This window comes from Equus przewalskii, chromosome 10, assembly GCF_037783145.1.
Source record: "Equus przewalskii isolate Varuska chromosome 10, EquPr2, whole genome shotgun sequence".
In the NCBI taxonomy this organism is placed as follows: Eukaryota; Metazoa; Chordata; class Mammalia; order Perissodactyla; family Equidae; genus Equus; species Equus przewalskii.
This window is the reverse complement of record NC_091840.1, coordinates 47595855-47609837: the sequence shown is the minus strand read 5'-3', so window position 1 is coordinate 47609837 and position 13983 is coordinate 47595855. Positions and strand designations below refer to the sequence as shown.

Here is a 13983-nt window from a genome sequence, read left to right as displayed (position 1 = left end):
CTGGGAATGGTGTCTGCTGATAACTCATAACTGAGTTGCTCTCTAGGAATTGCCCTCAGCTAAAAGAGATGACTTGCCCTTACCTGGGGGTCGCCTGCATCCAGTGACTGGTTGGTTTGGGGAACAGATGAGCTGGTACAAAGGCCTGGACCACTGGCTCTCTTTTCTTAGTTTGGGAATTTTCTGAAAGGCCATCCCAATGTGGGATTAACTGAAACCTTTGTTTCAACCGACCCCTCAGTTCATCTTCTGCTTAATCCTGTTTCCCTCTCTTGTTTTTGGAAGCAGTTGTCAGTAAACTTTGTACAAATCTCTGCCTTAGAATCTGTTTCCTAGGGAACTCAACTCAGCATACTAGCATTGTGTAACCCATCGCAATAAGATAGAAGACTTTCTGCCATACCTAGTTGCAGATGTGTGTGCATGAATCCAGTCATTTCTCACAAATAGGAGTATATATGGCTCCATGTATATGGCTTCTGTTCCTCCAAAGCAGCCATATTTTCTCCATTGCTTATTTGAGATCACATTTGGAGTAGGTGCTTATCACAAGATGACCACATCCTTGCTGGATCTATTCAGATCATTCAAGGATTAGCCTCCACATCTCACCCATATCTCCTTAAAATTAAGGCTCCTGAGATGTTGAGCCTTTCTGATCTCCTGTGATACAATAACATTATGAAGAAAAGTGAAAAATCTACCCAATCTGCTGCAAGGATTTATTCCTTTCACTCCCACTGGTGCAGGTGCTCTGTAGTGAGTGATCTTGTTGACTGAGGTAGGGAAGAAGCTATGCTATCTCCAAAAAACTTTGAACACATAAGACGTAAATATGAAAAGCAGAACTATAGAACAAAATAAAGGAGAATATCAAGGTAGAGAAGGATTTATTAGGCACAAGTAACATACCCATAAAAGGGAAAAATTTTACAAGTTTGGCTATATCAAAACTGAAAGCTTAAATATTATGATGAGACAAAATGAACAAAAACTAGTGACTATCTACTGCTCAGGATTTCCATCTAGAATCTACAATCAGCTTCTGCGAATCAGTAAGAAAAATATCAGCACAAAGGAGAATGATATGAATAGATAATAAATAGAAGAAGAAAGAAAGCTGATTGTTATGCATGTGAAAAGTAACTCAACTGCATTTGTAATCAGAAATACAAAGCTACAGGGAGATACCATCAAATCCATCAGGTCAAAAATCAAAATGTCTGAGAAACCCAAGTGTAAGGATTTGGGGAAACAGTACACTTGAAATACTGGCATGAGTGAAGCTATTCCGCCAACTTTGGAGAGCAATTTGGTAATATCTAGTTAATTTGAAAACATATCCTGTGATTTAGGTGTATAGATTAGAGAAACTCTAGCACATGTGTACAGAGAGACATATAACAAGGATATTGCTTGCAGTATCGTGTGTCATTTTTAAGAGGCCCATCAGTATTGATCAATTGTGATTGGTACAATAAAATATTTTCCAGCAACTAAAATGCAGAATATACACTTACAGTTATATATAATCACATGGTTAAATCTCAAAAACCACAGTCTTGAGGGGCTGGCCCCGTGGCCGAGTGGTTAAGTCCGTGCGCTCTGCTGCAGGCGGCCCAGTGTTTCGTTGGTTCGAATCCTGGGCACGGACATGGCACTGCTCATCAAACCACGCTGAGGCAGCATCCCACATGCTACAACTAGAAGGACCCACAACGAAGAATATACAACTATGTACTGGGGGGCTTTGGGAAGAAAAAGGAAAAAATAAAAAAATAAAAAATAAAAAATAAAAAAATAAAAAATAAAATGTTGTCTTAAAAAAAACACCACAGTCTTGACTAGGAAAAACAATTTGCAAAAAAAGGAGAAATAACACAGAGTTTGATACCATTTATGTAAATTAAAAAGTAAAACTCACTATATTATTCTTCATAGCTATATGGTAGAATAAAAGTTTAAAAACACCAGAGACTTGAAGAAATACATAAAATTCATAAAATTTGCCATAGTGTTTAACTTGAGGGAGGAGGAAAGGGGACTGGGAACAAAGGGGCTTTGCCTTTTTCCCTCAACTCTCAGTCTTTGAGAACACTTGGCTCATCTTCTTAGCTTTCCACAGAAAACTAAACTAAAAAGGATGCCAGGGACTACCTTTTGGAAAGGCTTAATTTTAGTTTTGATTCTTAATCTCCATAGTGTTTGACACTATTGATCATCCCTTCTGGAAATATCTTTATTGTTGTTGTGCCTCTCTTTCTCTCCTCACTTCCCCCTCCTCATCCCCAATTGCAGGAATAAAACAGGCATTACAAAAATTTGGATTACAGAAACTTCTATATGTAAGGAAAAGTAAATCTTTTTCCCATCTCAGCCCCCCAGTGCTGCTCCCACAAGTGACCACTGATAATGGTTTAATCTTTCTGAAGTCTAACTCTCCTCCCAACACACATGTACACACAAGTGCGATATATGTGTCTGTGTGTGTAACATAAGTGTATACATAGCATACATTCTGTCCTCTTTTTTTTTAACATTGTCTTTTGATATTTTGCTAGCTCTATAGTATATATCTGCTTCCTTTTTATTTTATTTTATGTGAGGAAGATTGGCCCTGAGCTAACATCTGTGCCAGTCTTTCTCTGTTTTATGTGGGATGCCACTGCAGCATGGCTTAACGACTGGTACTAGGTCCGTGCCTGGAATCTGAACCTGTGAACCCAAGACCACTGAAGCAGAGTACACAAACTTAACCATTACACCACTGGGCTGGCCCCTGTCTGCTTCCTTTTTAACAGTTGCATATTTTTAAGGTTTAAAATAAATATCTCGAAATGAGAGGTAACACCAACAACCGGAGACCCTGAGCTCTTATCTTTGCCACCAAAGAGCTGTTCCTCTAGTCAGTTAGATCAGGCATAAAAAAAGTAAAAGTAAGATTAAACCACCTTATGAGCTCTGGTGGGAATAGAAGCAGAGCATGGCTTTCAGAAGTCAGCACATGACCAAATATTGAATGGTTAGAACAGAGGTAGACATAAAGCTGCTGGTGAGATTGGAAGGCTCCAGAGTAGAGAGAAAGACTCATTTGGTGTAGAGAGTAGTACTTACTAGGGCCAAGGACAACATCTTGCACAATTTCCAATTAGAGGACAGGAGGAAGAAATGGAGACTGAAACATGTGGGCTGCTTGGTCACAGGGAGGAGAGCTTGGAGAGTGAAGTACTACAGAGCTCAGAAAGGAAGTGGGTGTGGATGGTCACTAATGCCATGACGTGAGCAAAGAATAAGAATAGTTCAGTTTGAGGGGAAAAGCCAAAGGGTTGATGATGGGGCGAGAGTTGTCTCATAGTATACTGGATGGCAGTGTAAGATGAATTGCAAATTTTAGAAGCTTTCTTGTGAACGGTAATGGGGAAAACTTCCTTGATACTAAGCTATTTAACTCATGGACTGCTTTCACTTAAGAATGGTTGAGGTTACTGGAACATTTACCCTGAGAGAGGAATTACTTTTATTATTGTCTTTAACATAAAAAAAGCGGTTTTTATTTGGAAAGACAGTTGTCTGCTTTGTATTTTTTAGGCCTTTTAAAAAGATTAAGTTGTGTAGCCACATAGAAAGTTATGATTTGGGGCCGGCCCTGTGGCTGAGTGGTTGAATTTGCACGCTCTGCTTCGGTGGCCCAGGGTTTCGCTGGTTTGGATCCTGGGCGCAGACATGGCACCCCTTATCAAGCCATGCTGAGGCAGTGTCCCATATAGCACAACCAGAAGGACCCACAACTAGAATACACAACTGTGTACTGGGGGGCCCTGGGGAGAAGAAGAAGAAGAAAAAAAGAAGATTGGCAACAGATGTTAGCTCAGGTGCCAATCTTGAAAAAAAAAATTAATGATTTGATTCTAGTTTTAGGAAATAAGACATTTTCATCCTTTAGAGGTGAACTATCTCCAGATTTGTAGGTTAAAAATCAGAAATAAGAGGAAGTTTGAAGCAAAAGACAGATACTTAAATTATTTCATAAAGACATACAATTGATATAATTTCAATTAATATAAAAGTGTGTGATTTTAATAACAGGCAGAAATATTTTAACTTAGAAATGGGATATGCTTACAAAAATGTAAATAACTATTTCAGGTCTGTGCCACTTATTTAGGGTTTTAGGCAGGTAATTCAGTTTCACATTTGTCTTTCTAGAGAAAAGAACAACAAACTTGCTTTTTCTGTACTGAGGGCTTTTCTCTGTTTAGAATATGTTTTATTCAAAGAGGGGAGAATAGATTTTTCTATTCCTGCTGAAGAAGCTAATGCTACTTAAAGTTGAATCCTCATTATTAAAAGGCTGGATTGCGTGATTTTAGGTATTTAATGACTTTCTGTGGTCAGTCCTCTCTGGAGTATTTTTTCTTTTTCTTTTTTTTCTTTTTGGGGAAGATTAGCCCTGAACTAACATCTGCTGCCAATCCTCCTCTTTTTGCTGAGGAAGACTGGCCCTGAGCTAACATCCATGCCCATCTTCCTCTACTTTATATGTGGGACGCCTACCACAGCATGGCTTGCCAAGCAGCACGTGTTCGCACCCGGGATCTGAACCGGTGAACCCTGGGCTGCCGAAGCGAAACATGGGAACTTAACCGCTGAGCCACCAGGCCGGGCCCTGGAGTATTTTTTTTTTTTAAAGAAACCTCTCATGGAAACAGTTTTTAAATGATTCTTTTGTGGCCCTGAAATTTCTTATTCATACCATAGGGGAATGATTACTGAATGCCCAAACTCTATATACCCAGTCCTCTTTCAGCCCTGAGAGATTAATTGGCCAGGGATTAATTTGGGTGTTGTATAATCTTTGGAAAAAACATTCAAGTAACATTACCTAAAAGTTGCAATGCCTGTTTGATAACAATGTCTCTTCAGTTTCAGTATATGTCTTTAGATTTTCTAATAAAATATGTGTGCACATATGTGTATCTGTGTGCAAATGGTAGAACTTGACTCTGGTGAAGGTGATGTGTTCATATTTGGTGCCTTCAGTGCTTTGCTAGGGACCGTTTACGCTGACTGCTACCACCCCTTTGGAAAGAAGTTTAGTAGCAGTTCTACCTCTGAGGAGCTATCTTAGGGAGGTAGTCTAAATTAAGGAAGTAGGCACATGTATGGCCACACATAGGCCCACAGCTTTCTTTCCGCCCACAACAGCTTTGATATGGTTGAATTTGGGTGATTGTAACGTTAATAAATTCATTCTGGGCTTTAGAAGAAGGCACACTGAACTTTTAACATGTCTAATAGGAGTTAAATATCTGTCATAATTCTAAGTACATTTGGCTTCTTTGTTAGGAGTTTAAACTTCTATCCCTTGAATTCCCAGTCATCTTTTATTTGAGTTCTTTGTGCCCAACATTGTGCTTGGCAGACAATACAGGTTTCTGAGTTTCTCAAACACTTGATCTTATATAATAGTAATAGGCATTCTCCTCCCTGCTCCCCCTATGTATTTAAAAGTACACATTAATATAATAAAGTCTCTGAAAAGTCCAATCATTAAATGATACTTTTTTTTTAACTTGAGCCTAGTGTTTTCCTAACTTTTTAAAAAATTTTTATTGAGTTAATGATAGGTTACAATCTTGTGAAATTTCACTTGTACATTATTGTTTGTCAGTCGTGTTGCAGGTGCACCCCTTCACCCTTTGTGTCCACCCCCCACCCCACCTTTCCCCTGGTAGCCACTAATCTGTTCTCTTTGTCTACATTTTTAAATTCCTCATATGAGTGGAGTCATACAGAGATTGTCCTTCTCTATCTGGCTTATTTCACTTAACATAATTCCCTCAAGGTCCATCCATGATGTTGCAAATGGGACGATTTTGTTCATTTTTATGGCTGAGTAGTATTCCATTGTTATATATATACCGCATCTTCTTTATCCATTCATCTGTTGATGGGCACTTAGGTTGCTTCCACGTCTTGGCTATTGTAAATAATGCTGCAATGAACATCGGAGTGCATAGGACTTTTGGAATTGCTGACTTCAAGCTCTTTGGATAGATACCCAGCAGTGGGATGTTTTCCTAACTTTTTGAGCAAGAAACTCTGCCGCTTATTAGCTGTGTGACCTTGTTTCACTTTTATCTGTAAAATAGGGGGAAACTCCATATAGTGATGATGAACATTCCATGGGATAAGTTTGTAAAAGCACTTAAATACTCTGCTTGGCATATAATAAGCACTCAATAAGATGGTAGTTGTTTTTATTTAGATGTGGTTCTTGATTTCTAAGCAAATTGAGGACACGAGACTCCAAGATACAAAACAATAGAAAATGGTAACTGGGATGGAGGGTCAGTTATGGGAGGCTTCGTGGAGAAAATGGGTTTGGAGTGAACCTAGAGAATTGGATAAAATTTAGAAAGTTGAGAAGTGTGGCAATCTTAAATTGTTTCTCTGAGTATCCTTAAATGTTTGTAAATTCCCCGAGCACTTAACTTTTAAGTAGTTCTTCTGTTTTTGACTCTAGCTATAATATAAGTTGAAAGACATTTAGAGTATTGAAAAATCTAAATTATAGCTGTGTAATAGAACTTTCTGCGCTGATGGAAATATTCTGCGTCTGCACTGTTCAATATGGTAGTCATTAGCCATATTGAGCACTTGAAGTGTGGCTAGTATGACTGAGGAACTAAATTTTAAATTTTATATACTATTATTTAAATTTAAAAGGAAATGGCCATATGTGGCTATCATACTGGACAAGCACAAAAGTGAGCTTAAAATGAAATTAATAACTCGTTTCCAAAGAAATAGAATATGAGTAACAGTTTCTAATCAGTTAATTCTTTTGTAATTTATAAGTTCATTATATAATGCTCTTTGTTTTGTTGTAGGTCTCCAATTGAGAAACATGGCACTGTTTTTCCTGCACTCTACCCACCTATTGCTGGACTTCTGTTGTAACAAGTTGGCAAACACTGGCTGGAACTGGGCTGCAATAAAACATGCCAGTATCAATGCTGACAAGAGCCTAACAAGTGCCAACTTACCGATGATTACGCATTTTGAATTCTAATGAACTGTTTTAACCTTCAGGAAGAATTGTAAAGACCTGTACATAGCACAACATGATCCGGATAATATATATACTGTTCATGTACATCCACAAATACACCTTGTACCAAATAATGCTTTCTTGTAGTAGAATAAGAATCGTGTAAATTCTAAAAGATTTTAGCAGGTTTTCTTTCCCTATTCATTGTTTCTTATCAGTTTTAAAAGACTCCTTAAAGCATGTCAGATGAAAAGCAATTAGGATTAAAAGTTTCCATTTAGTTTCCTTTAAACCATTGAGGCTTCATTAAACTCTTTTCACTTACTAAACTTTTGTATCTTCTTTGTTTTGACACTCCCCTTTGCTTTTCCTCTCGTCTGTCAGAAAGTTTTCAAATCATTTAATTCAAATACTGAAATACTTAATAAGCAACTACTTGATTTTTAAAGATGACTTCAGAGGAGTGGTCATCACTAGGTGCTTTGTCCTTTTTGTATTCTAGTTGCACCCATCTCTTGGATTGGATGTAGCAATAACATTTTTTGGCTGTTGAGAGCTCTTGAATTCAGTCATTATCCCTGAAAACTAAAAGAGTTGGTTCTGAATTCAACTTCTTCAAATTTACCCCAAACAATACAAAATTCTGATTTGGTTTTATGCCCTCCAGTTGCCTAATGTTAAGGTTGGATGAGTAAAGCATGCACAGCTACAGGCTTTCTTTCTACTTAACTTTTGGATTTGCTATTAAAAATACTGTTCACATTCATATCCTTCTCCTTAGCCCTTCATATTTCTTTGCCTCTATTCTTCTACACTGCAGATTTTTCCCACCTATTGTACAAAGAAATTGCGATGTATATTTTCATGTAATTTGATTTTGGAATTCTGTCACCTTATGTAGTGAGTTCTTCCAAAATATAATTTTTTTCCAATAATTGTCAAGTTGTTGGCTTTTATTGTATTGAATGAAGGTTATAATACTGAATGCCAGAGAAGTGCAGTTTAGAAAAATCTCAGGTTGATTCCTTATGCAAACTTAATACTTGAAAATCACATGGCCATGGCAGTCTATGTATTGGGCTCTATCTAGATTCTTATGTGAATCTCAAAGCATTACAGGAGTGTAAATGCGTTGCTATTTGACATATAGATCTGTCACTGACATAGTGCACTTGGATTTTATTAGTGTTTGAGCATAAGTATATTTCATATCATAAGTTTTCTGAAACAACTTCAGGAAATGGTAAAATGAGCATGTGCAGTGTTAAAGGCAGGCCCAGGTTCCTCTATGTTTGGTGGAGGTTGGGATTGGGAAGTAGTCTTTGGCACGTAAGGGATAAAACTTGAGATAGTGTCAGATGGGACATGGTGTTAATTGTGAGGATCACTGAGAAGTGGTGCATCACTGTTCTGTGGGGTTTGGAGAAGTGCTTTGGCAGAAGAGTGCAAGGATTCCTGCAAGTAGACCAGTCCTCGACAGGCTTTGCATGCCCCTTTTTAAGCAGAAGTTAAATGGTTGAGGATGAAGTCACAGTAGAGAGTAATTTTTCTAAATCCCAGTCTGTTCTCCACTCTGAAGCATAATAAAAGCCCATAAATGTGTAATGACTGAATGTGAAAATTGTCTGACTTGATTCATCGCAGCCCAGTTTTCTTCAAGAGGTTCGTTTGTGACTTTGTTTTTTCAAAGACTCTGTAAAAAAACTATTGCCCCAAAGTGCCAGTACTGCACACCTATCTGGGACTTTGAACGCAATCCCTTTTACTCTTAAATCAGAAATTGTTCACATGGTGGTTGCTCGTGGCAAAATGGAGTCTGAATTTTGCTCTCCTATTGCTGTAATTTGGCTAGCAATCTGTTGAGTTAAAACATGGGATTTGACTCTTGAGGGAGTAGCAAATGACCTAGTAACTCAGGGACAGCTATTCTTGAACTTTAAGTGCCACTTTAATGCAGTGACTTTGGTATAACCACGTGTTATTTAGGGCTAGGTCTAGGGGAAGTAGAAGGGAGAGCCAGGAATGAGTACCCCTCTCTTACACTCCTTTCCATGTAGTGCCTGACAGTGCTACATAGGGAAACACAGGCCACGATAGATGTTTTGACTTCCTTTCCTCTGTCAGAGGTGTCATCTGTGCCTTTCCCAGTGTTCATCTGACAGTGTGAATTTAAATGCCTCTACATTTTATATTAAACCACACTCAGGTGACACTGATCCAGGTGGCTTCTGTCCCACCAGTGCCTCATCATTAGTGTGAGGTGAGTCCTCTCTGCTTTAGGAAAAGGATTTTTGTCCCTAACCTTGTGCCAACTATCAACATCTACATAGTCTAATGGACTGTAGAAGTATTGGCTGTTTCCTAAATTTATTCCAAGTTCTTATAAAGGCTTACAGATTTCAGTCTCTGCTCATTATGGGATGGATGATCTCAGTGGCTTTCTGGCCTCTTTTTGTGAGTATAAAATCCATATGAAGTTGGTTTCATTGTCATTATAAGGTAATATCTTTGTGAGGTTATTCCACTAGTTCTATGATCACTTGGGTGTCATAGTATCTTTAATGGCCTTCATTCTTGGTTGTGAAATTTTATTTTATATGCTCACTCACCCTCTACAAATCTGCCCATTTTGGGTTGTGGTGCCTGTGTATTTTTGCCCGTCTGGTCTACAGTTGGTGGAATTACCTTTTTTGTACTGCCACTTCTCAGCATCTTTGAAATTTGACATAATGTTGCTTCATTCCAGTTTTTTTTAGTTCTGTAATTTGTTGATTGTATTTAACTATGTGAGTTCTGTTGTGATGTTTACTGTATTGTAAAGCACCTCGATCATGTGATGGGTGCTCTATAAATCAATAAATGATGACTTAGAGGCTGTATCATGAGCTATTTTGGTTTTAGGATGCAGGTCTCAAAAGCAAGTTGTGGGATTCTTTCTATATAAACAGCACATGTTATCAAAGGGTCCACAGGGGAACCTTGATGAAGAATTTTAACTTCATTTAAAGAAGGAACCAGAGGGTGGAAAGTTAACTTCCAACCTGACATAATGGTCTTAAAATTTCCAGTACTGGGCCAAGCACCGTTCTTAATCAGAGTTTATGTTCATGCTGATTTAGAACTTTAATAACGTGAGCACATGTTAGAGCATTTTTGGGGATTTTGTCTTTGGCCTTAACTGGGTTGACCATAAAGATAAAGATAAGCTAAAAGGTGAAGGACCCAGACTCAAAAGTGAACTGGAAGAGACTGGAGGCACCATCTCAGTCACCACCTTCCCTCCTCTAAACAGATGGGCAAATTTGGCCCAAATACCTGCCCAGGATCACTTAGTTAGTGGCAAAAGAGGCAAGACGTTTTCCCTTTCTTTTTTTTCTTAATAGGATGTCAATATCCAGCTTTTCACCCTGCATCCTTACATACAGTGCATATGGAGTTACAGTGTTAGGTGTTGAAAGCTTCTTTGTCTTGATATAAGTTGCCAGTGGCTATTAAGGCTTCTTCCTGACAAACTCAGAAAAAAACATGGAGCCAGATCTTTTAATCAGAGCTGAGTTAGAAACAAGAAAATCGTCCTTGAGAGCAGTTTGGGGAAGATTGGGGATCATTTTCAGAGTTTATTTTCCCTGATAAATATATTTGAAATAAAACTATTATACAAGGGCCTAGATGATGTCCCTGAATGTTAAATATCAGTTTTATGCATAATCATTTACTCAAGGTATATAGCAAAAAAGTTTTATTTGCATGCTGCTTCAAATGCAAATGAACAGGGGCCAGCCTCATGGCCAAGTGGTTAAGTTCGCGCGCTCCACTTCGGTGGCCCAGGGTTTCGCTGGTTCGGATCCTGGGCGTAGACATGGCACCACTCACCAGGCCACGCTGAGGCGGTGTCCCACATTGCACAACCAGAAGCACTCACAACTAGAGTATACAAACAATGTAATGGGGGACTTTGGGGAGAAGAAAAAAATGCAAATGAACAGGTTTTCAACTGTGCCCATTGTGTGCAAGGCATTGGGCTTCAGCAGAAGAACCAGTTGATTTTCTCCCTCTCCCTTATAAAGTTGAGCTGGTAACCATCTTATCAGATTTAAGTTTTTTCCCTTCTGGAAGACTGCAAACCAGAACAGGATTCAGTTTGCATAGCAAATTATTTCCAGGAAAAAATATTTTTGGTTGCTCAGTTTCAGATGTGTGTAACCTGACTGCCAAGGTAGGATTAAGGGGTTTTTGGCTTGTTGAGTCAGCACATCACACTGGGCTGTAGTGAAATGATTAAAGAACTTTGAATCCTGTTCACATAGGTCGAATAAAATGGAGAAGAAAAGGGCTTTCACAAGGCAGCCAGACACAACTTAAACATAGGAGCTGCACAGAAAGTTATAGGCAAGATACTTAATTTTTTCCCTTCCCAGCAGTATCCATTAGGAAAAGTATAATGGCACTTGTGTGTTCACAGTGACATCTCATTTATTCCTAACGAGCACCAGAAATCAAGTTCCTATTTATTAAGCCTCTACTTTGTGGCAGGCTTGTGCTAGGCAAGTTTCATAAAGGCTCTAGTCAAATTCTTAGAAGGATCCTCCGAAGTAATAGTTTCTCATGAGGCAACAGGTTCAGTTAACTTGTCTAGATTGTAGAGCAAGTAAGTTTCGCACCTGGGATTCAGTTCCATGACCTTCCTTCCGTGCTGGGTGCCATGACCCCTGACCTCAGGAACATTTTTTCCAAGGTCATGTAGAGAGCAGATGTGTTGAGGCTGGTACTTGAACCCAATTCATTGGACGACCAGTCTAGTGCTGCCCTCCCTTCCCTCTTCTACCGTGATAGGACACTGTCTCCCCAAAAAGAGTGTTCCCCTGTGCTCTGAAAGCTGTGAGTATCCATCCCGTCCTGCACTTCATGTCCCTGTCCGAGACAACTGCACACTGAGTTCCTCTTAATCTGATAGCAAAACCTGAATTAGGTCTGAAATGAACCACGTTCTAGTGCTCTGATTTTTCCAAGTGTCTATATTTCAGGTCATATCTAATGTGATAGCTCCATCCAAGCCTGTTGGGTGTTACAGTGCAGTGAATACTACAGATGCTTTATTTTACAGGCTTTATTAAGAAGTCCTCTGTAGCTTGGGGGTTTCAACCAATAACAGTCCCCTCAGAAGACAAAGGTTCAGAGATATTAGTATATTAATGGTATCTCTAAGAGGCATGCTTTCTCCTCTGATAGAGGCTTCTTGAAGGTAGGTTGTGATGAGGAGATAGTCAAGCCCATAAATTGATTGAATCCCTTAAGGTGAGTTCTCACTTGATTGTGAGCATCTAGTCCAAGCAAACCGAAAGGGCACAAATTTGTTTATTCTTGCATGTGCTGCTCTAAGGGAGAGGGTCCCTGGTTGTCTTCAAATTCTCAAAAGGGGTCATGACCCTCCAAATCATTATGAACCGTGAATTCTAGTCCAACTCCTTGAAATTGATGAGGAATCTGAGATAGCTTGCAGGAACTTGCCCATGATCAACACAGCAAATCAGTTGCAGAGCCAAACTTGAACTCAGGTTTTCTTGACTTCTGCTATAGCTCACAGTGGTAACAACTCATCAAACATTTTGAGCACTGGCTGTATGTCAGATGCTAGGCTGATGCTGGTGAGGCAAAGATAAGTCAAATGGTGCAAAATGCATCAGCTATGACAGTACTTCCCAACCACTTTTATGTCATGTTTATGTTATTACCCAGAAAATATTTATAGGGTACTCTTAAGATAAACAGATGAGGCTGCTTGTGGCCACCCTGATGGCCCCAAGGGCTTACCATTTGGCATACCTATAAACCATTCTTGACAGGCCGGGAAGCTTGGTTCTATGGCACCTCCATTGAGCCTGGCAATACTCCCCTACCCTCCTTAGTCTAAGTGCTGCTTGCTCAGAGCAGCTCCTCTAAGCACCTCCCAGCCTAGACTTCCTTCACATCTTCAGTTTCCCACCACACTGGAACATCATTTCCCTGAGCACACCATTGTTCTCACACATTTCAATATCCCCTCCCCTTCTATCTCCCAGGTGTTCCTCAACCAGAATTCCTCCCTCTTCTCCCAAATTTTAACTCCATAACCCTATGTTTTCATGAACTGAAGTCTAAATTCCTTCACCATTCCACTTCACTACCCACTAATGCTTAACCTTGGCAGCACCTAAAACTTCTCCAGCTTCAAATCCTCCCCTTTTCTGTTCTGACACCCTTATCTTGTTCTCAGGTCCTTCTTTCAACCTATGTCTCCTACTCTTGGCTCATCTCCAAGACCCCCACTTCCCCTGCAGTCCTTAACTGTTGATGCTTCTAGGAGTGGGTACAATCAGCCTTCTTTTGAGTAAAAATCTTTTTGAAAGGTCTCATGCTATTCAGTTAGTTATATACTCTTTGGCCTCTTTTTTTTTTTTTTTTTTTTTTTTATTAGTCATCCCCATATTCACTAAAGATTTTAGCACCTGGCTTATGGTCTTCTTCCTTCCCTACATCTAAATTCCAATACCTAATTTTCCTAGCTTCTCACTTCCACTTCAGCTACTGTATTTCATGGCCCTGTCCTGGACTTCATCATTTCCTAGTGCTATTTAACTGATGAACTCCAGTTTGCCATCCTGACCACAGGGCTCTCACAACCTTGTTGGCAGGGCACTGGTCTTCAATATTACAGGGACCTGCGGTTTTATGACTCCACGTCGGCCTCTACTCAGTCTGCACCTGAACTGTATTATCATAGCACTCGCAGTTTCTTTTTGACAATAAATCCCAAGCCTTGGGCAAATGCTATAATCCATATTCTCTGCTTCTTGCAGCCAAGTGGTTTAGTTCTGCTAGAGAAAAAGTGACCCATCCACACCTAGGAAACACTTGAAACCAGGCTTTCCAACCTCAGATTCCTCTCCCAA

At 39.4% G+C, this 13983-nt stretch overlaps 1 protein-coding gene across 1 annotated transcript in view; it reads left to right on the top strand.

The window, feature by feature from the left end:
• UBE2G1 (ubiquitin conjugating enzyme E2 G1) overlaps positions 1-9933 on the top strand; it is a 106617-nt gene extending 96684 nt beyond the window's left edge. The window contains exon 6 of the mRNA XM_008519349.2: positions 6894-9933. The gene's annotated coding sequence lies outside the window, so the exon portion shown is untranslated. The remainder of the gene's footprint in view (positions 1-6893) is intronic.
• Positions 9934-13983: the final 4050 nt, after the last annotated feature.